We start from the raw sequence: 19,744 nt of genomic DNA, 5'->3' as shown, positions 1-19,744 counted from the left end.
CTTTCTGCCACAGAAATGTGAGGAACATGTGTTTTTTTAGCCAAATGTTGAGGTTTGCAAAGGATTCTGGGTAACAGAACCTGGTCCGAGCCCCGCAAGTCACCCCTCCTTGGATTCCCCTAGTTCTCTAGTTTTCAGAAATGCACAGGTTTGGTAGGTTTCCCTAGATGCCGGCTGAGCTAGAGGCCAAAATCTACAGGTAGGCACTTCGCAAAAAACACCTCTGTTTTCTTCCAAAAATGTGGATGTGTCCACCTTGCGCTTTGGGGCGTTTCCTGTCGCGGGCGCTAGGCCTACCCACACAAGTGAGGTATCATTTTTATCGGTAGACTTGGGGGAACGCTGGGTGGAAGGAAATGTGTGGCTCCTCTCTGATTCCAGAACTATCTGCCACAGAAATGTGAGGAACATGTGTTTTTTTAGCCAAATTGTGAGGTTTGCAAAGGATTCTGGGTAACAGAACCTGCTCTGAGCCCCGCAAGTCACCCCTCCTTGGATTCCCCTAGGTCTCTAGTTTTCAGAAATGCACAGGTTTGGTAGGTTTCCCTAGGTGCTGACTGAGCTAGAGGCCAAAATCTACAGATAGGCACTTCGCAAAAAACACCTCTGTTTTCTTCCAAAAATTTGGATGTCTCCACGTTGCGCTTTGGGGCGTTTCCTGTCGCGGGCGCTAGGCCTACCCACACAAGTGAGGTATCATTTTTATCGGGAGACTTGGGGGAACGCTGGGTGTAAGGAAATTTGTGGCTCCTCTCAGATTCCAGAACTTTCTGCCACAGAAATGTGAGGAACATGTGTTTTTTAGCCACATTTTGAGGTTTGCAAAGGATTCTGGGTAACAGAACCTGGTCCGAGCCCCGCAAGTCACCCCTCCTTGGATTCCCCTAGGTCTCTAGTTTTCAGAAATGCATAGGTTTGGTAGGTTTCCCTAGGTGCTGGCTGAGCTAGAGGCCAAAATCTACAGGTAGGCACTTCGCAAAAAGTACCTCTGTTTTCTTTCAAAAATTTGGATGTGTCCATGTTGCGCTTTGGGGCGTTTCCTGTCGCGGGCGCTAGGCCTACCCACACAAGTGAGGTATCATTTTTATCGGGAGACTTGGGTGAATGCTGGGTGGAAGGAAATTTGTGGCTCCTCTCAGATTCCCGAACTTTCTGCCACAGAAATGTGAGGATCATGTGTTTTTTAGCTAAATTTTGAGGTTTGCAAAGGATTCTGGGTAACAGAACCTGGTCCGAGCCCCGCAAGTCACCCCTCCTTGGATTCCCCTAGGTCTCTAGTTTTCAGAAATGCACAGGTTTGGTAGGTTTCCCTAGGTGCCGGCTGAGCTAGAGGACAAAATCTACAGGTAGGCACTTCGCAAAAAACACCTCTGTTTTCTTCCAAAAATGTGGATGTGTCCATGTTGTGCTTTGGGGCGTTTCCTGTCGCGGGCGCTAGGCCTACCCACACAAGTGAGGTATCATTTTTATCGGGAGACTTGGGGGAACACTGGGTGGAAGGAAATTTGTGGCTCCTCTCAGATTCCCGAACTTTCTGCCACAGAAATGTGAGGAACATGTGTTTTTTTAGCCAAATTTTGAGGTTTGTAAAGGATTCTGGGTAACAGAACCTGGTCCGAGCCCCGCAAGTCACCCCTCCTTGGATTCCCCTAGGTCTCTAGTTTTCAGAAATGCACAGGTTTGGTAGGTTTCCCTAGGTGCCGGATGAGCTAGAGGCCAAAATCTACAGGTAGGCACTTCTCAAAAAACACCTCTGTTTTCTTCCAAAAATTTGGATGTGTCCATGTAGCGCTTTGGGGCGTTTCCTGTCGCGGGCGCTAGGCCTACCCACACAAGTGAGGTATCATTTTTATCGGGAGACTTGGGGGAACGCTGGGTGGAAGGAAATTTGTGGCTCCTCTCAGATTCCAGAACTTTCTGCCACAGAAATGTGAAGAACATGTGTTTTTTTAGCCAAATTGTGAGGTTTGCAAAGGATTCTGGGTAACAGAACCTGGTCCGAGCCCCGCAAGTCACCCCTCCTTGAATTCCCCTAGGTCTCTAGTGTTCAGAAATGCACAGGTTTGGTAGGTTTCTCTAGGTGCTGGCTGAGCTAGAGGCCAAAATCTACAGATAGGCACTTCGCAAAAAACACCTCTGTTTTCTTCCAAAAATTTGGATGTCTCCACATTGCGCTTTGGGGCGTTTCCTGTCGCGGGCGCTAAGCCTACCCACACAAGTGAGGTATCATTTTTATCGGGAGACTTGGGGGAACGCTGGGTGGAAGGAAATTTGTGGCTCCTCTCAGATTCCAGAACTTTCTGCCACAGAAATGTGAGGAACATGTGTTTTTTAGCCAAATTTTGAGGTTTGCAAAGGATTCTGGGTAACAGAACCTGGTCCGAGCCCCGCAAGTCACCCCCCCTTGGATTCCCCTAGGTCTCTAGTTTTCAGAAATGCACAGGTTTGCTAGGTTTCCCTAGGTGCCGGCTGAGCTAGAGGCCAAAATCTACAGGTAGGCACTTCGCAAAAAACACCTCTGTTTTCTTCCAAAAATGTGGATGTGTCCACGTTGCGCTTTGGGGCGTTTCCTGTCGCGGGCGCTAGGCCTACCCACACAAGTGAGGTATCATCATTTTTATCGGGAGACTTGGGGGAACGCTGGGTGGAAGGAAATTTGTGGCTCCTCTCTGATTCCAGAACTTTCTGCCACAGAAATGTGAGGAACATGTGTTTTTTTAGCCAAATTTTGAGGTTTGCAAAGGATTCTGGGTAACAGAACCTGGTCCGAGCCCCGCAAGTCACCCCTCCTTGGATTCCCCTAGGTCTCTAGTTTTCAGAAATGCACAGGTTTGGTAGGTTTCCCTAGGTGCCGGCTGAGCTAGAGGCCAAAATCTACAGGTAGGCACTTCGCAAAAAACACCTCTGTTTTCTTCCAAAAATTTGGATGTGTCCACGTTGCGCTTTGGGGTGTTTCCTGTCGCGGGCGCTAGGCCTACCCACACAAGTGAGGTATCATTTTTATCGGGAGACTTGGGGGAACGCTGGGTGGAAGGAAATTTGTGGCTCCTCTCTGATTCCAGAACTATCTGCCACAGAAATGTGAGGAACATGTGTTTTTTTTGCCAAATTTGTCAGGTTTGCAAAGGATTCTGGGTAACAGAACCTGGTCCGAGCCCCGCAAGTCACCCCTCCTTGGATTCCCCTAGGTCTCTAGTTTTCAGAAATGCACAGGTTTGGTAGGTTTACCTAGGTGCTGACTGAGCTAGAGGGCAAAATCTACAGATAGGCACTTCGTAAAAAACACCTCTGTTTTCTTCCAAAAATTTGGATGTCTCCACGTTGCGCTTTGGGGCGTTTCCTGTCGCGGGCGCTAGGCCTACCCACACAAGTGAGGTATCATTTTTATCGGGAGACTTGGGGGAACGCTGGGTGGAAGGAAATTTGTGGCTCCTCTCTGATTCCAGAACTTTCTGCCACAGAAATGTGAGGAACATGTGTTTTTTTAGCCAAATTTTGAGGTTTGCAAAGGATTCTGGGTAACAGAACCTGGTCCGAGCCCCGCAAGTCACCCCTCCTTCGATTCCCCTAGGTCTCTAGTTTTCAGAAATGCACAGGTTTGGTAGGTTTCCCTAGGTGCCGGCTGAGCTAGAGGCCAAAATCTACAGGTAGGCACTTCGCAAAAAACACCTCTGTTTTCTTCCAAAAATTTGGATGTGTCCACGTTGCGCTTTGGGGCGTTTCCTGTCGCGGGCGCTAGGCCTACCCACACAAGTGAGGTATCATTTTTATCGGGAGACTTGGGGGAACCCTGGGTGGAAGGAAATTTGTGGCTCCTCTCAGATTCCAGAACTTTCTGCCACAGAAATGTGAGGAACATGTGTTTTTTTAGCCAAATTTTGAGGTTTGCAAAGGATTCTGGGTAACAGAACCTGGTCCGAGCCCCGCAAGTCACCCCTCCTTGGATTCCCCTAGGTCTCTAGTTTTCAGAAATGCACAGGTTTGGTAGGTTTCCCTAGGTGCCGGCTGAGCTAGAGGCCAAAATCTACAGGTAGGCACTTCGCAAAAAACACCTCTGTTTTCTTCCAAAAATGTGGATGTGTCCACGTTGCGCTTTGGGGTGTTTCCTGTCGCGGGCGCTAGGCCTACCCACACAAGTGAGGTATCATTTTTATCGGGAGACTTGGGGAAACGCTGGGTGGAAGGAAATTTGTGGCTCCTCTCTGATTCCAGAACTATCTGCCACAGAAATGTGAGGAACATGTGGTTTTTTTGCCAAATTTGTCAGGTTTGCAAAGGATTCTGGGTAACAGAACCTGGTCCGAGCCCCGCAAGTCACCCCTCCTTGGATTCCCCTAGGTCTCTAGTTTTCAGAAATGCACAGGTTTGGTAGGTTTCCCTAGGTGCTGACTGAGCTAGAGGGCAAAATCTACAGATAGGCACTTCGTAAAAAACACCTCTGTTTTCTTCCAAAAATTTGGATGTCTCCACGTTGCGCTTTGGGGCGTTTCCTGTCGCGGGCGCTAGGCCTACCCACACAAGTGAGGTATCATTTTTATCGGGAGACTTGGGGGAACGCTGGGTGGAAGGAAATTTGTGGCTCCTCTCTGATTCCAGAACTATCTGCCACAGAAATGTGAGGAACATGTGTTTTTTTAGCCAAATTGTGAGGTTTGCAAAGGATTCTGGGTAACAGAACTTGGTCCGAGCCCCGCAAGTCACCCCTCCTTGGATTCCCCTAGGTCTCTAGTTTTCAGAAATGCACAGGTTTGGTAGGTTTCCCTAGGTGCTGACTGAGCTAGAGGCCAAAATCTACAGATAGGCACTTCGCAAAAAACACCTCTGTTTTCTTCCAAAAATGTGGATGTGTCCACGTTGCGCTTTGGGGTGTTTCCTGTCGCGGGCGCTAGGCCTACCCACACAAGTGAGGTATCATTTTTATCGGGAGACTTGGGGGAACCCTGGGTGGAAGGAAATTTGTGGCTCCTCTCAGATTCCAGAACTTTCTGCCACAGAAATGTGAGGAACATGTGTTTTTTAGCCAAATTTTGAGGTTTGCAAAGGATTCTGGGTAACAGAACCTGGTCCGAGCCCCGCAAGTCACCCCCCCTTGGATTCCCCTAGGTCTCTAGTTTTCAGAAATGCACAGGTTTGGTAGGTTTCCCTAGGTGCTGACTGAGCTAGAGGGCAAAATCTACAGATAGGCACTTCGTAAAAAACACCTCTGTTTTCTTCCAAAAATTTGGATGTCTCCACGTTGCGCTTTGGGGCGTTTCCTGTCGCGGGCGCTAGGCCTACCCACACAAGTGAGGTATCATTTTTATCGGGAGACTTGGGGGAACGCTGGGTGAAGGAAATTTGTGGCTCCTCTCTGATTCCAGAACTATCTGCCACAGAAATGTGAGGAACATGTGTTTTTTTAGCCAAATTGTGAGGTTTGCAAAGGATTCTGGGTAACAGAACTTGGTCCGAGCCCCGCAAGTCACCCCTCCTTGGATTCCCCTAGGTCTCTAGTTTTCAGAAATGCACAGGTTTGGTAGGGTTTCCCTAGGGTGCTGACTGAGCTAGAGGCCAAAATCTACAGATAGGCACTTCGCAAAAAACACCTCTGTTTTCTTCCAAAAATGTGGATGTGTCCACGTTGCGCTTTGGGGTGTTTCCTGTCGCGGGCGCTAGGCCTACCCACACAAGTGAGGTATCATTTTTATCGGGAGACTTGGGGGAACCCTGGGTGGAAGGAAATTTGTGGCTCCTCTCAGATTCCAGAACTTTCTGCCACAGAAATGTGAGGAACATGTGTTTTTTAGCCAAATTTTGAGGTTTGCAAAGGATTCTGGGTAACAGAACCTGGTCCGAGCCCCGCAAGTCACCCCCCCTTGGATTCCCCTAGGTCTCTAGTTTTCAGAAATGCACAGGTTTGCTAGGTTTCCCTAGGTGCCGGCTGAGCTAGAGGCCAAAATCTACAGGTAGGCACTTCGCAAAAAAACACCTCTGTTTTCTTCCAAAAATGTGGATGTGTCCACGTTGCGCTTTGGGGCGTTTCCTGTCGCGGGCGCTAGGCCTACCCACACAAGTGAGGTATCATTTTTATCGGGAGACTTGGGGGAACGCTGGGTGGAAGGAAATTTGTGGCTCCTCTCTGATTCCAGAACTTTCTGCCACAGAAATGTGAGGAACACGTGTTTTTTTTAGCCAAATTTTGAGGTTTGCAAAGGATTCTGGGTAACAGAACCTGGTCCGAGCCCCGCAAGTCACCCCTCCTTCGATTCCCCTAGGTCTCTAGTTTTCAGAAATGCACAGGTTTGGTAGGTTTCCCTAGGTGCCGGCTGAGCTAGAGGCCAAAATCTACAGGTAGGCACTTCGCAAAAAACACCTCTGTTTTCTTCCAAAAATTTGGATGTGTCCACGTTGCGCTTTGGGGCGTTTCCTGTCGCGGGCGCTAGGCCTACCCACACAAGTGAGGTATAATTTTTATCGGGAGACTTGGGGGAACGCTGGGTGGAAGGAAATTTGTGGCTCCTCTCAGATTCCAGAACTTTCTGCCACAGAAATGTGAGGAACATGTGTTTTTTTTAGCCAAATTTTGAGGTTTGCAAAGGATTCTGGGTAACAGAACCTGGTCCGAGCCCCGCAAGTCACCCCTCCTTGGATTCCCCTAGCTCTCTAGTTTTCAGAAATGCACAGGTTTGGTAGATTTCCCTAGGTGCCGGCTGAGCTAGAGGCCAAAATCTACAGGTAGGCACTTCGCAAAAAACACCTCTGTTTTCTTCCAAAAATGTGGATGTGTCCACGTTGCGCTTTGGGGTGTTTCCTGTCGCTGGGCGCTAGGCCTACCCACACAAGTGAGGTATCATTTTTATCGGGAGACTTGGGGGAACGCTGGGTGGAATTAAATTTGTGGCTCCTCTCTGATTCCAGAACTATCTGCCACAGAAATGTGAGGAACATGTGTTTTTTTTTGCCAAATTTGTCAGGTTTGCAAAGGATTCTGGGTAACAGAACCTGGTCCGAGCCCCACAGGTCACCCCTCCTTGGATTCCCCTAGGTCTCTAGTTTTCAGAAATGCACAGGTTTGGTAGGTTTCCCTAGGTGCTGACTGAGCTAGAGGGCAAAATCTACAGATAGGCACTTCGTAAAAAACACCTCTGTTTTCTTCCAAAAATTTGGATGTCTCCACGTTGCGCTTTGGGGCGTTTCCTGTCACGGGCGCTAGGCCTACCCACACAAGTGAGGTATCATTTTTATCGGGAGACTTGGGGGAACGCTGGGTGGAAGGAAATTTGTGGCTCCTCTCAGATTCCAGAACTTTCTGCCACAGAAATGTGAGGAACATGTGTTTTTTTAGCCAAATTGTGAGGTTTGCAAAGGATTCTGGGTAACAGAACCTGGTCCGAGCCCCGCAAGTCACCCCTCCTTGAATTCCCCTAGGTCTCTAGTGTTCAGAAATGCACAGGTTTGGTAGGTTTCTCTAGGTGCTGGCTGAGCTAGAGGCCAAAATCTACAGATAGGCACTTCGCAAAAAACACCTCTGTTTTCTTCCAAAAATTTGGATGTCTCCACATTGCGCTTTGGGGCGTTTCCTGTCGCGGGCGCTAAGCCTACCCACACAAGTGAGGTATCATTTTTATCGGGAGACTTGGGGGAACGCTGGGTGGAAGGAAATTTGTGGCTCCTCTCAGATTCCAGAACTTTCTGCCACAGAAATGTGAGGAACATGTGTTTTTTAGCCAAATTTTGAGGTTTGCAAAGGATTCTGGGTAACAGAACCTGGTCTCAGCCCCGCAAGTCACCCCTCCTTGGATTCCCCTTGGTCTCTAGTTTTCAGAAATGCACAGGTTTGGTAGGTTTCCCTAGGTGCCGGCTGAGCTAGAGGCCAAAATCTACAGGTAGGCACTTCGCAAAAAGTACCTCTGTTTTCTTTCAAAAATTTTGGATGTGTCCACGTTGCGCTTTGGGGCGTTTCCTGTCGCGGGCGCTAGGCCTACCCACACAAGTGAGGTATCATTTTTATCGGGAGACTTGGGGTGAACGCTGGGTGGAAGGAAATTTGTGGCTCCTCTCAGATTCCCGAACTTTCTGCCACAGAAATGTGAGGAACATGTGTTTTTTTAGCCAAAGTTTGAGGTTTGCAAAGGATTCTGGGGTAACAGAACCTGGCCCGAGCCCCGCAAGTCACCCCTCCTTGGATTCCCCTAGGTCTCTAGTTTTCAGAAATGCACAGGTTTGGTAGGTTTCCCTAGGTGCCGGCTGAGCTAGAGGCCAAAATCTACAGGTAGGCACTTCGCAAAAAACACCTCTGTTTTCTTCCAAAAATGTGGATGTGTCCACGTTGCGCTTTGGGGTGTTTCCTGTCGCGGGCGCTACGCCTACCCACACAAGTGAGGTATCATTTTTATCGGGAGACTTGGGGGAACGCTGGGTGGAAGGAAATTTGTGGCTCCTCTCTGATTCCAGAACTATCTGCCACAGAAATGTGAGGAACATGTGTTTTTTTTGCCAAATTTGTCAGGTTTTGCAAAGGATTCTGGGTAACAGAACCTGGTCCGAGCCCCGCAGGTCACCCCTCCTTGGATTCCCCTAGGTCTCTAGTTTTCAGAAATGCACAGGTTTGGTAGGTTTCCCCTAGGTGCTGACTGAGCTAGAGGGCAAAATCTACAGATAGGCACTTCGTAAAAAACACCTCTGTTTTCTTCCAAAAATTTGGATGTCTCCACGTTGCGCTTTGGGGCGTTTCCTGTCGCGGGCGCTAGGCCTACCCACACAAGTGAGGTATCATTTTTATCGGGAGACTTGGGGGGAACGCTGGGTGGAAGGAAATTTGTGGCTCCTCTCAGATTCCAGAACTTTCTGCCACAGAAATGTGAGGAACATGTGTTTTTTTAGCCAAATTTTGAGGTTTGCAAAGGATTCTGGGTAACAGAACCTGGTCCGAGCCCCGCAAGTCACCCCTCCTTGGATTCCCCTAGGTCTCTAGTTTTCAGAAATGCACAGGTTTGGTAGGTTTCCCTAGGTGCTGACTGAGCTAGAGGCCAAAATCTACAGATAGCACTTCGCAAAAAACATCTCTGTTTTCTTCCAAAAATTTGGATGTCTCCACGTTGCGCTTTGGGGGCGTTTCCTGTCGCGGGGCGCTAGGCCTACCCACACAAGTGAGGTATCATTTTTATCGGGAGACTTGGGGGAACGCTGGGTGGAAGGAAATTTGTGGCTCCTCTCAGATTCCAGAACTTTCTGCCACAGAAATGTGAGGAACATGTGTTTTTTAGCCAAATTTTGACGTTTGCAAAGTATTCTGGGTAACAGAACCTGGTCCGAGCCCCGCAAGTCACCCCTCCTTGGATTCCCCTAGGTCTCTAGTTTTCAGAAATGCACAGGTTTGGTAGGTTTCCCTAGGTGCTGGCTGAGCTAGAGGCCAAAATCTACAGGTAGGCACTTCGCAAAAAGTACTCTGTTTTCTTTCAAAAATTTGGATGTGTCCACGTTGCGCTTTGGGGCGTTTCCTGTCGCGGGCGCTAGGCCTACCCACACAAGTGAGGTATCATTTTTATCGGGAGACTTGGGTGAACGCTGGGTGGAAGGAAATTTGTGGCTCCTCTCAGATTCCCGAACTTTGTGCCACAGAAATGTGAGGAACATGTGTTTTTTTAGCCAAATTTTGAGGTTTGCAAAGGATTCTGGGTAACAGAACCTGGTCCGAGCCCCGCAAGTCACCCCTTCTTGGATTCCCCTAGGTCTCTAGTTTCAGAAATGCACAGGTTTGGTAGGTTTCCCTAGGTGCCGGCTGAGCTAGAGGCCAAAATCTACAGGTAGCACTTCGCAAAAAACACCTCTGTTTTCTTCCAAAAATGTGGATGTGTCCACGTTGTGCTTTGGGGCGTTTCCTGTCGCGGGCGCTAGGCCTACCCACACAAGTGAGGTATCATTTTTATCGGGAGACTTGGGGGAACACTGGGTGGAAGGAAATTTGTGGCTCCACTCAGATTCCCGAACTTTCTGCCACAGAAATGTGAGGAACATGTGTTTTTTTTAGCCAAATTTTGAGGTTTGTAAAGGATTCTGGGTAACAGAACCTGGTCCGAGCCCCGCAAGTCACCCCTCCTTGGATTCCCCTAGGTCTCTAGTTTTCAGAAATGCACAGGTTTGGTAGGTTTCCCTAGGTGCCGGCTGAGCTAGAGGCCAAAATCTACAGATAGGCACTTCGCAAAAAACACCTCTGTTTTCTTCCAAAAATGTGGATGTGTCCACGTTGTGCTTTGGGGCGTTTCCTGTCGCGGGCGCTAAGCCTACCCACACAAGTGAGGTATCATTTTTATCGGGAGACTTGGGGGAACGCTGGGTGGAAGGAAATTTGTGGCTCCTCTCAGATTCCAGAACTTTCTGCCACAGAAATGTGAGGAACATGTGTTTTTTTAGCCAAATTGTGAGGTTTGCAAAGGATTCTGGGTAACAGAACCTCGTCCGAGCCCCGCAAGTCACCCCTCCTTGAATTCCCCTAGGTCTCTAGTGTTCAGAAATGCACAGGTTTGGTAGGTTTCTCTAGGTGCTGGCTGAGCTAGAGGCCAAAATCTACAGATAGGCACTTCGCAAAAAACACCTCTGTTTTCTTCAAAAATTTGGATGTCTCCACATTGCGCTTTGGGGCGTTTCCTTTCGCGGGCGCTAAGCCTACCCACACAAGTGAGGTATCATTTTTATCGGGAGACTTGGGGGAACGCTGGGTGGAAGGAAATTTGTGGCTCCTCTCAGATTCCAGAACATTCTGCCACAGAAAATGTGAGGAACATGTGTTTTTTTAGCCAAATTTTGAGGTTTGCAAAGGATTCTGGGTAACAGAACCTGGTCCTCAGCCCCGCAAGTCACCCCTCCTTGGATTCCCCTAGGTCTCTAGTTTTCAGAAATGCACAGGTTTGGTAGGTTTCCCTAGGTGCCGGCTGAGCTAGAGGCCAAAATCTACAGGTAGGCACTTCTCAAAAAACACCTCTGTTTTCTTCCAAAAATTTGGATGTGTCCATGTAGCGCTTTGGGGCGTTTCCTGTCGCGGGCGCTAGGCCTACCCACACAAGTGAGGTATCATTTTTATCGGGAGACTTGGGGGAACGCTGGGTGGAAGGAAATTTGTGGCTCCTCTCAGATTCCAGAACTTTCTGCCACAGAAATGTGAGGAACATGTATTTTTTTAGCCAAATTGTGAGGTTTGCAAAGGATTCTGGGTAACAGAACCTGGTCCGAGCCCCGCAAATCACCCCTCCTTGAATTCCCCTAGGTCTCTAGTTTTCAGAAATGCACAGGTTTGGTAGGTTTCCCTAGGTGCCGGCTGAGCTAGAGGCCAAAATCTACAGGTAGGCACTTCGCAAAAAACACCTCTGTTTTCTTCCAAAAATTTGGATGTGTCCACGTTGCGCTTTGGGGCGTTTCCTGTCGCGGGCGCTAGGCCTACCCACACAAGTGAGGTATCATTTTTATCGGGAGACTTGGGGGAACGCTGGGTGGAGGGAAATTTGTGGCTCCTCTCAGATTCCAGAACTTTCTGCCACAGAAATGTGAGGAACATGTGTTTTTTTAGCCAAATTTTGAGGTTTGCAAAGGATTCTGGGTAACAGAACCTGGTCCGAGCCCCGCAAGTCACCCCTCCTTGGATTCCCCTAGTTCTCTAGTTTTCAGAAATGCACAGGTTTGGTAGGTTTCCCTAGATGCCGGCTGAGCTAGAGGCCAAAATCTACAGGTAGGCACTTCGCAAAAAACACCTCTGTTTTCTTCCAAAAATGTGGATGTGTCCACCTTGCGCTTTGGGCCGTTTCCTGTCGCGGGCGCTAGGCCTACCCACACAAGTGAGGTATCATTTTTATCGGTAGACTTGGGGGAACGCTGGGTGGAAGGAAATGTGTGGCTCCTCTCTGATTCCAGAACTATCTGCCACAGAAATGTGAGGAACATGTGTTTTTTTAGCCAAATTGTGAGGTTTGCAAAGGATTCTGGGTAACAGAACCTGCTCTGAGCCCCGCAAGTCACCCCTCCTTGGATTCCCCTAGGTCTCTAGTTTTCAGAAATGCACAGGTTTGGTAGGTTTCCCTAGGTGCTGACTGAGCTAGAGGGCAAAATCTACAGATAGGCACTTCGTAAAAAACACCTCTGTTTTCTTCCAAAAATTTGGATGTCTCCACGTTGCGCTTTGGGGCGTTTCCTGTCGCGGGCGCTAGGCCTACCCACACAAGTGAGGTATCATTTTTATCGGGAGACTTGGGGGAACGCTGGGTGTAAGGAAATTTGTGGCTCCTCTCAGATTCCAGAACTTTCTGCCACAGAAATGTGAGGAACATGTGTTTTTTAGCCAAATTTTGAGGTTTGCAAAGGATTCTGGGTAACAGAACCTGGTCCGAGCCCCGCAAGTCACCCCTCCTTGGATTCCCCTAGGTCTCTAGTTTTCAGAAATGCATAGGTTTGGTAGGTTTCCCTAGGTGCTGGCTGAGCTAGAGGCCAAAATCTACAGGTAGGCACTTCGCAAAAAGTACCTCTGTTTTCTTTCAAAAATTTGGATGTGTCCATGTTGCGCTTTGGGGCGTTTCCTGTCGCGGGCGCTAGGCCTACCCACACAAGTGAGGTATCATTTTTATCGGGAGACTTGGGTGAATGCTGGGTGGAAGGAAATTTGTGGCTCCTCTCAGATTCCCGAACTTTCTGCCACAGAAATGTGAGGATCATGTGTTTTTTAGCCAAATTTTGAGGTTTGCAAAGGATTCTGGGTAACAGAACCTGGTCCGAGCCCCGCAAGTCACCCCTCCTTGGATTCCCCTAGGTCTCTAGTTTTCAGAAATGCACAGGTTTGGTAGGTTTCCCTAGGTGCCGGCTGAGCTAGAGGACAAAATCTACAGGTAGGCACTTCGCAAAAAACACCTCTGTTTTCTTCCAAAAATGTGGATGTGTCCATGTTGTGCTTTGGGGCGTTTCCTGTCGCGGGCGCTAGGCCTACCCACACAAGTGAGGTATCATTTTTATCGGGAGACTTGGGGGAACACTGGGTGGAAGGAAATTTGTGGCTCCTCTCAGATTCCCGAACTTTCTGCCACAGAAATGTGAGGAACATGTGTTTTTTTAGCCAAATTTTGAGGTTTGTAAAGGATTCTGGGTAACAGAACCTGGTCCGAGCCCCGCAAGTCACCCCTCCTTGGATTCCCCTAGGTCTCTAGTTTTCAGAAATGCACAGGTTTGGTAGGTTTCCCTAGGTGCCGGATGAGCTAGAGGCCAAAATCTACAGGTAGGCACTTCTCAAAAAACACCTCTGTTTTCTTCCAAAAATTTGGATGTGTCCATGTAGCGCTTTGGGGCGTTTCCTGTCGCGGGCGCTAGGCCTACCCACACAAGTGAGGTATCATTTTTATCGGGAGACTTGGGGGAACGCTGGGTGGAAGGAAATTTGTGGCTCCTCTCAGATTCCAGAACTTTCTGCCACAGAAATGTGAAGAACATGTGTTTTTTTAGCCAAATTGTGAGGTTTGCAAAGGATTCTGGGTAACAGAACCTGGTCCGAGCCCCGCAAGTCACCCCTCCTTGAATTCCCCTAGGTCTCTAGTGTTCAGAAATGCACAGGTTTGGTAGGTTTCTCTAGGTGCTGGCTGAGCTAGAGGCCAAAATCTACAGATAGGCACTTCGCAAAAAACACCTCTGTTTTCTTCCAAAAATTTGGATGTCTCCACATTGCGCTTTGGGGCGTTTCCTGTCGCGGGCGCTAAGCCTACCCACACAAGTGAGGTATCATTTTTATCGGGAGACTTGGGGGAACGCTGGGTGGAAGGAAATTTGTGGCTCCTCTCAGATTCCAGAACTTTCTGCCACAGAAATGTGAGGAACATGTGTTTTTTAGCCAAATTTTGAGGTTTGCAAAGGATTCTGGGTAACAGAACCTGGTCCGAGCCCCGCAAGTCACCCCCCCCTTGGATTCCCCTAGGTCTCTAGTTTTCAGAAATGCACAGGTTTGCTAGGTTTCCCTAGGTGCCGGCTGAGCTAGAGGCCAAAATCTACAGGTAGGCACTTCGCAAAAAACACCTCTGTTTTCTTCCAAAAATGTGGATGTGTCCACGTTGCGCTTTGGGGCGTTTCCTGTCGCGGGCGCTAGGCCTACCCACACAAGTGAGGTATCATTTTTATCGGGAGACTTGGGGGAACGCTGGGTGGAAGGAAATTTGTGGCTCCTCTCTGATTCCAGAACTTTCTGCCACAGAAATGTGAGGAACATGTGTTTTTTTAGCCAAATTTTGAGGTTTGCAAAGGATTCTGGGTAACAGAACCTGGTCCGAGCCCCGCAAGTCACCCCTCCTTGGATTCCCCTAGGTCTCTAGTTTTCAGAAATGCACAGGTTTGGTAGGTTTCCCTAGGTGCCGGCTGAGCTAGAGGCCAAAATCTACAGGTAGGCACTTCGCAAAAAACACCTCTGTTTTCTTCCAAAAATTTGGATGTGTCCACGTTGCGCTTTGGGGTGTTTCCTGTCGCGGGCGCTAGGCCTACCCACACAAGTGAGGTATCATTTTTATCGGGAGACTTGGGGGAACGCTGGGTGGAAGGAAATTTGTGGCTCCTCTCTGATTCCAGAACTATCTGCCACAGAAATGTGAGGAACATGTGTTTTTTTTTGCCAAATTTGTCAGGTTTGCAAAGGATTCTGGGTAACAGAACCTGGTCCGAGCCCCGCAAGTCACCCCTCCTTGGATTCCCCTAGGTCTCTAGTTTTCAGAAATGCACAGGTTTGGTAGGTTTACCTAGGTGCTGACTGAGCTAGAGGGCAAAATCTACAGATAGGCACTTCGTAAAAAACACCTCTGTTTTCTTCCAAAAATTTGGATGTCTCCACGTTGCGCTTTGGGGCGTTTCCTGTCGCGGGCGCTAGGCCTACCCACACAAGTGAGGTATCATTTTTATCGGGAGACTTGGGGGAACGCTGGGTGGAAGGAAATTTGTGGCTCCTCTCTGATTCCAGAACTTTCTGCCACAGAAATGTGAGGAACATGTGTTTTTTTAGCCAAATTTTGAGGTTTGCAAAGGATTCTGGGTAACAGAACCTGGTCCGAGCCCCGCAAGTCACCCCTCCTTCGATTCCCCTAGGTCTCTAGTTTTCAGAAATGCACAGGTTTGGTAGGTTTCCCTAGGTGCCGGCTGAGCTAGAGGCCAAAATCTACAGGTAGGCACTTCGCAAAAAACACCTCTGTTTTCTTCCAAAAATTTGGATGTGTCCACGTTGCGCTTTGGGGCGTTTCCTGTCGCGGGCGCTAGGCCTACCCACACAAGTGAGGTATCATTTTTATCGGGAGACTTGGGGGAACCCTGGGTGGAAGGAAATTTGTGGCTCCTCTCAGATTCCAGAACTTTCTGCCACAGAAATGTGAGGAACATGTGTTTTTTTAGCCAAATTTTGAGGTTTGCAAAGGATTCTGGGTAACAGAACCTGGTCCGAGCCCCGCAAGTCACCCCTCCTTGGATTCCCCTAGGTCTCTAGTTTTCAGAAATGCACAGGTTTGGTAGGTTTCCCTAGGTGCCGGCTGAGCTAGAGGCCAAAATCTACAGGTAGGCACTTCGCAAAAAACACCTCTGTTTTCTTCCAAAAATGTGGATGTGTCCACGTTGCGCTTTGGGGTGTTTCCTGTCGCGGGCGCTAGGCCTACCCACACAAGTGAGGTATCATTTTTATCGGGAGACTTGGGGAAACGCTGGGTGGAAGGAAATTTGTGGCTAATCTCTGATTCCAGAACTATCTGCCACAGAAATGTGAGGAACATGTGGTTTTTTTGCCAAATTTGTCAGGTTTGCAAAGGATTCTGGGTAACAGAACCTGGTCCGAGCCCCGCAAGTCACCCCTCCTTGGATTCCCCTAGGTCTCTAGTTTTCAGAAATGCACAGGTTTGGTAGGTTTCCCTAGGTGCTGACTGAGCTAGAGGGCAAAATCTACAGATAGGCACTTCGTAAAAAACACCTCTGTTTTCTTCCAAAAATTTGGATGTCTCCACGTTGCGCTTTGGGGCGTTTCCTGTCGCGGGCGCTAGGCCTACCCACACAAGTGAGGTATCATTTTTATCGGGAGACTTGGGGGAACGCTGGGTGGAAGGAAATTTGTGGCTCCTCTCTGATTCCAGAACTATCTGCCACAGAAATGTGAGGAACATGTGTTTTTTTAGCCAAATTGTGAGGTTTGCAAAGGATTCTGGGTAACAGAACTTGGTCCGAGCCCCGCAAGTCACCCCTCCTTGGATTCCCCTAGGTCTCTAGTTTTCAGAAATGCACAGGTTTGGTAGGTTTCCCTAGGTGCTGACTGAGCTAGAGGCCAAAATCTACAGATAGGCACTTCGCAAAAAACACCTCTGTTTTCTTCCAAAAATGTGGATGTGTCCACGTTGCGCTTTGGGGTGTTTCCTGTCGCGGGCGCTAGGCCTACCCACACAAGTGAGGTATCATTTTTATCGGGAGACTTGGGGGAACCCTGGGTGGAAGGAAATTTGTGGCTCCTCTCAGATTCCAGAACTTTCTGCCACAGAAATGTGAGGAACATGTGTTTTTTTAGCCAAATTTTGAGGTTTGCAAAGGATTCTGGGTAACAGAACCTGGTCCGAGCCCCGCAAGTCACCCCCCCTTGGATTCCCCTAGGTCTCTAGTTTTCAGAAATGCACAGGTTTGGTAGGTTTCCCTAGGTGCTGACTGAGCTAGAGGGCAAAATCTACAGATAGGCACTTCGTAAAAAACACCTCTGTTTTCTTCCAAAAATTTGGATGTCTCCACGTTGCGCTTTGGGGCGTTTCCTGTCGCGGGCGCTAGGCCTACCCACACAAGTGAGGTATCATTTTTATCGGGAGACTTGGGGGAACGCTGGGTGGAAGGAAATTTGTGGCTCCTCTCTGATTCCAGAACTATCTGCCACAGAAATGTGAGGAACATGTGTTTTTTTAGCCAAATTGTGAGGTTTGCAAAGGATTCTGGGTAACAGAACTTGGTCCGAGCCCCGCAAGTCACCCCTCCTTGGATTCCCCTAGGTCTCTAGTTTTCAGAAATGCACAGGTTTGGTAGGTTTCCCTAGGTGCTGACTGAGCTAGAGGCCAAAATCTACAGATAGGCACTTCGCAAAAAACACCTCTGTTTTCTTCCAAAAATGTGGATGTGTCCACGTTGCGCTTTGGGGTGTTTCCTGTCGCGGGCGCTAGGCCTACCCACACAAGTGAGGTATCATTTTTATCGGGAGACTTGGGGGAACCCTGGGTGGAAGGAAATTTGTGGCTCCTCTCAGATTCCAGAACTTTCTGCCACAGAAATGTGAGGAACATGTGTTTTTTAGCCAAATTTTGAGGTTTGCAAAGGATTCTGGGTAACAGAACCTGGTCCGAGCCCCGCAAGTCACCCCCCCTTGGATTCCCCTAGGTCTCTAGTTTTCAGAAATGCACAGGTTTGCTAGGTTTCCCTAGGTGCCGGCTGAGCTAGAGGCCAAAATCTACAGGTAGGCACTTCGCAAAAAACACCTCTGTTTTCTTCCAAAAATGTGGATGTGTCCACGTTGCGCTTTGGGGCGTTTCCTGTCGCGGGCGCTAGGCCTACCCACACAAGTGAGGTATCATTTTTATCGGGAGACTTGGGGGAACGCTGGGTGGAAGGAAATTTGTGGCTCCTCTCTGATTCCAGAACTTTCTGCCACAGAAATGTGAGGAACACGTGTTTTTTTAGCCAAATTTTGAGGTTTGCAAAGGATTCTGGGTAACAGAACCTGGTCCGAGCCCCGCAAGTCACCCCTCCTTCGATTCCCCTAGGTCTCTAGTTTTCAGAAATGCACAGGTTTGGTAGGTTTCCCTAGGTGCCGGCTGAGCTAGAGGCCAAAATCTACAGGTAGGCACTTCGCAAAAAACACCTCTGTTTTCTTCCAAAAATTTGGATGTGTCCACGTTGCGCTTTGGGGCGTTTCCTGTCGCGGGCGCTAGGCCTACCCACACAAGTGAGGTATAATTTTTATCGGGAGACTTGGGGGAACGCTGGGTGGAAGGAAATTTGTGGCTCCTCTCAGATTCCAGAACTTTCTGCCACAGAAATGTGAGGAACATGTGTTTTTTTAGCCAAATTTTGAGGTTTGCAAAGGATTCTGGGTAACAGAACCTGGTCCGAGCCCCGCAAGTCACCCCTCCTTGGATTCCCCTAGCTCTCTAGTTTTCAGAAATGCACAGGTTTGGTAGATTTCCCTAGGTGCCGGCTGAGCTAGAGGCCAAAATCTACAGGTAGGCACTTCGCAAAAAACACCTCTGTTTTCTTCCAAAAATGTGGATGTGTCCACGTTGCGCTTTGGGGTGTTTCCTGTCGCGGGCGCTAGGCCTACCCACACAAGTGAGGTATCATTTTTATCGGGAGACTTGGGGGAACGCTGGGTGGAAGGAAATTTGTGGCTCCTCTCTGATTCCAGAACTATCTGCCACAGAAATGTGAGGAACATGTGTTTTTTTTTGCCAAATTTGTCAGGTTTGCAAAGGATTCTGGGTAACAGAACCTGGTCCGAGCCCCGCAGGTCACCCCTCCTTGGATTCCCCTAGGTCTCTAGTTTTCAGAAATGCACAGGTTTGGTAGGTTTCCCTAGGTGCTGACTGAGCTAGAGGGCAAAATCTACAGATAGGCACTTCGTAAAAAACACCTCTGTTTTCTTCCAAAAATTTGGATGTCTCCACGTTGCGCTTTGGGGCGTTTCCTGTCGCGGGCGCTAGGCCTACCCACACAAGTGAGGTATCATTTTTATCGGGAGACTTGGGGGAACGCTGGGTGGAAGGAAATTTGTGGCTCCTCTCAGATTCCAGAACTTTCTGCCACAGAAATGTGAGGAACATGTGTTTTTTTAGCCAAATTGTGAGGTTTGCAAAGGATTCTGGGTAACAGAACCTGGTCCGAGCCCCGCAAGTCACCCCTCCTTGAATTCCCCTAGGTCTCTAGTGTTCAGAAATGCACAGGTTTGGTAGGTTTCTCTAGGTGCTGGCTGAGCTAGAGGCCAAAATCTACAGATAGGCACTTCGCAAAAAACACCTCTGTTTTCTTCCAAAAATTTGGATGTCTCCACATTGCGCTTTGGGGCGTTTCCTGTCGCGGGCGCTAAGCCTACCCACACAAGTGAGGTATCATTTTTATCGGGAGACTTGGGGGAACGCTGGGTGGAAGGAAATTTGTGGCTCCTCTCAGATTCCAGAACTTTCTGCCACAGAAATGTGAGGAACATGTGTTTTTTAGCCAAATTTTGAGGTTTGCAAAGGATTCTGGGTAACAGAACCTGGTCTCAGCCCCGCAAGTCACCCCTCCTTGGATTCCCCTAGGTCTCTAGTTTTCAGAAATGCACAGGTTTGGTAGGTTTCCCTAGGTGCCGGCTGAGCTAGAGGCCAAAATCTACAGGTAGGCACTTCGCAAAAAGTACCTCTGTTTTCTTTCAAAAATTTGGATGTGTCCACGTTGCGCTTTGGGGCGTTTCCTGTCGCGGGCGCTAGGCCTACCCACACAAGTGAGGTATCATTTTTATCGGGAGACTTGGGTGAACGCTGGGTGGAAGGAAATTTGTGGCTCCTCTCAGATTCCCGAACTTTCTGCCACAGAAATGTGAGGAACATGTGTTTTTTTAGCCAAAGTTTGAGGTTTGCAAAGGATTCTGGGTAACAGAACCTGGCCCGAGCCCCGCAAGTCACCCCTCCTTGGATTCCCCTAGGTCTCTAGTTTTCAGAAATGCACAGGTTTGGTAGGTTTCCCTAGGTGCCGGCTGAGCTAGAGGCCAAAATCTACA

At 48.8% G+C, this 19,744-nt stretch overlaps 1 protein-coding gene across 3 annotated transcripts in view; it reads left to right on the top strand.

Moving 5' to 3' along the window:
- FHL2 (four and a half LIM domains 2) overlaps nt 1-19,744 on the top strand; it is a 443,001-nt gene that overhangs the window by 248,630 nt on the left and 174,627 nt on the right. The window lies entirely within an intron of this gene.

Source organism: Pleurodeles waltl, chromosome 8 (assembly GCF_031143425.1).
Source record: "Pleurodeles waltl isolate 20211129_DDA chromosome 8, aPleWal1.hap1.20221129, whole genome shotgun sequence".
NCBI lineage: Eukaryota > Metazoa > Chordata > Amphibia > Caudata > Salamandridae > Pleurodeles > Pleurodeles waltl.
The sequence above is the reverse complement of the archived record's forward strand: the minus strand, read 5'-3'. Positions and strand labels throughout refer to the sequence as shown.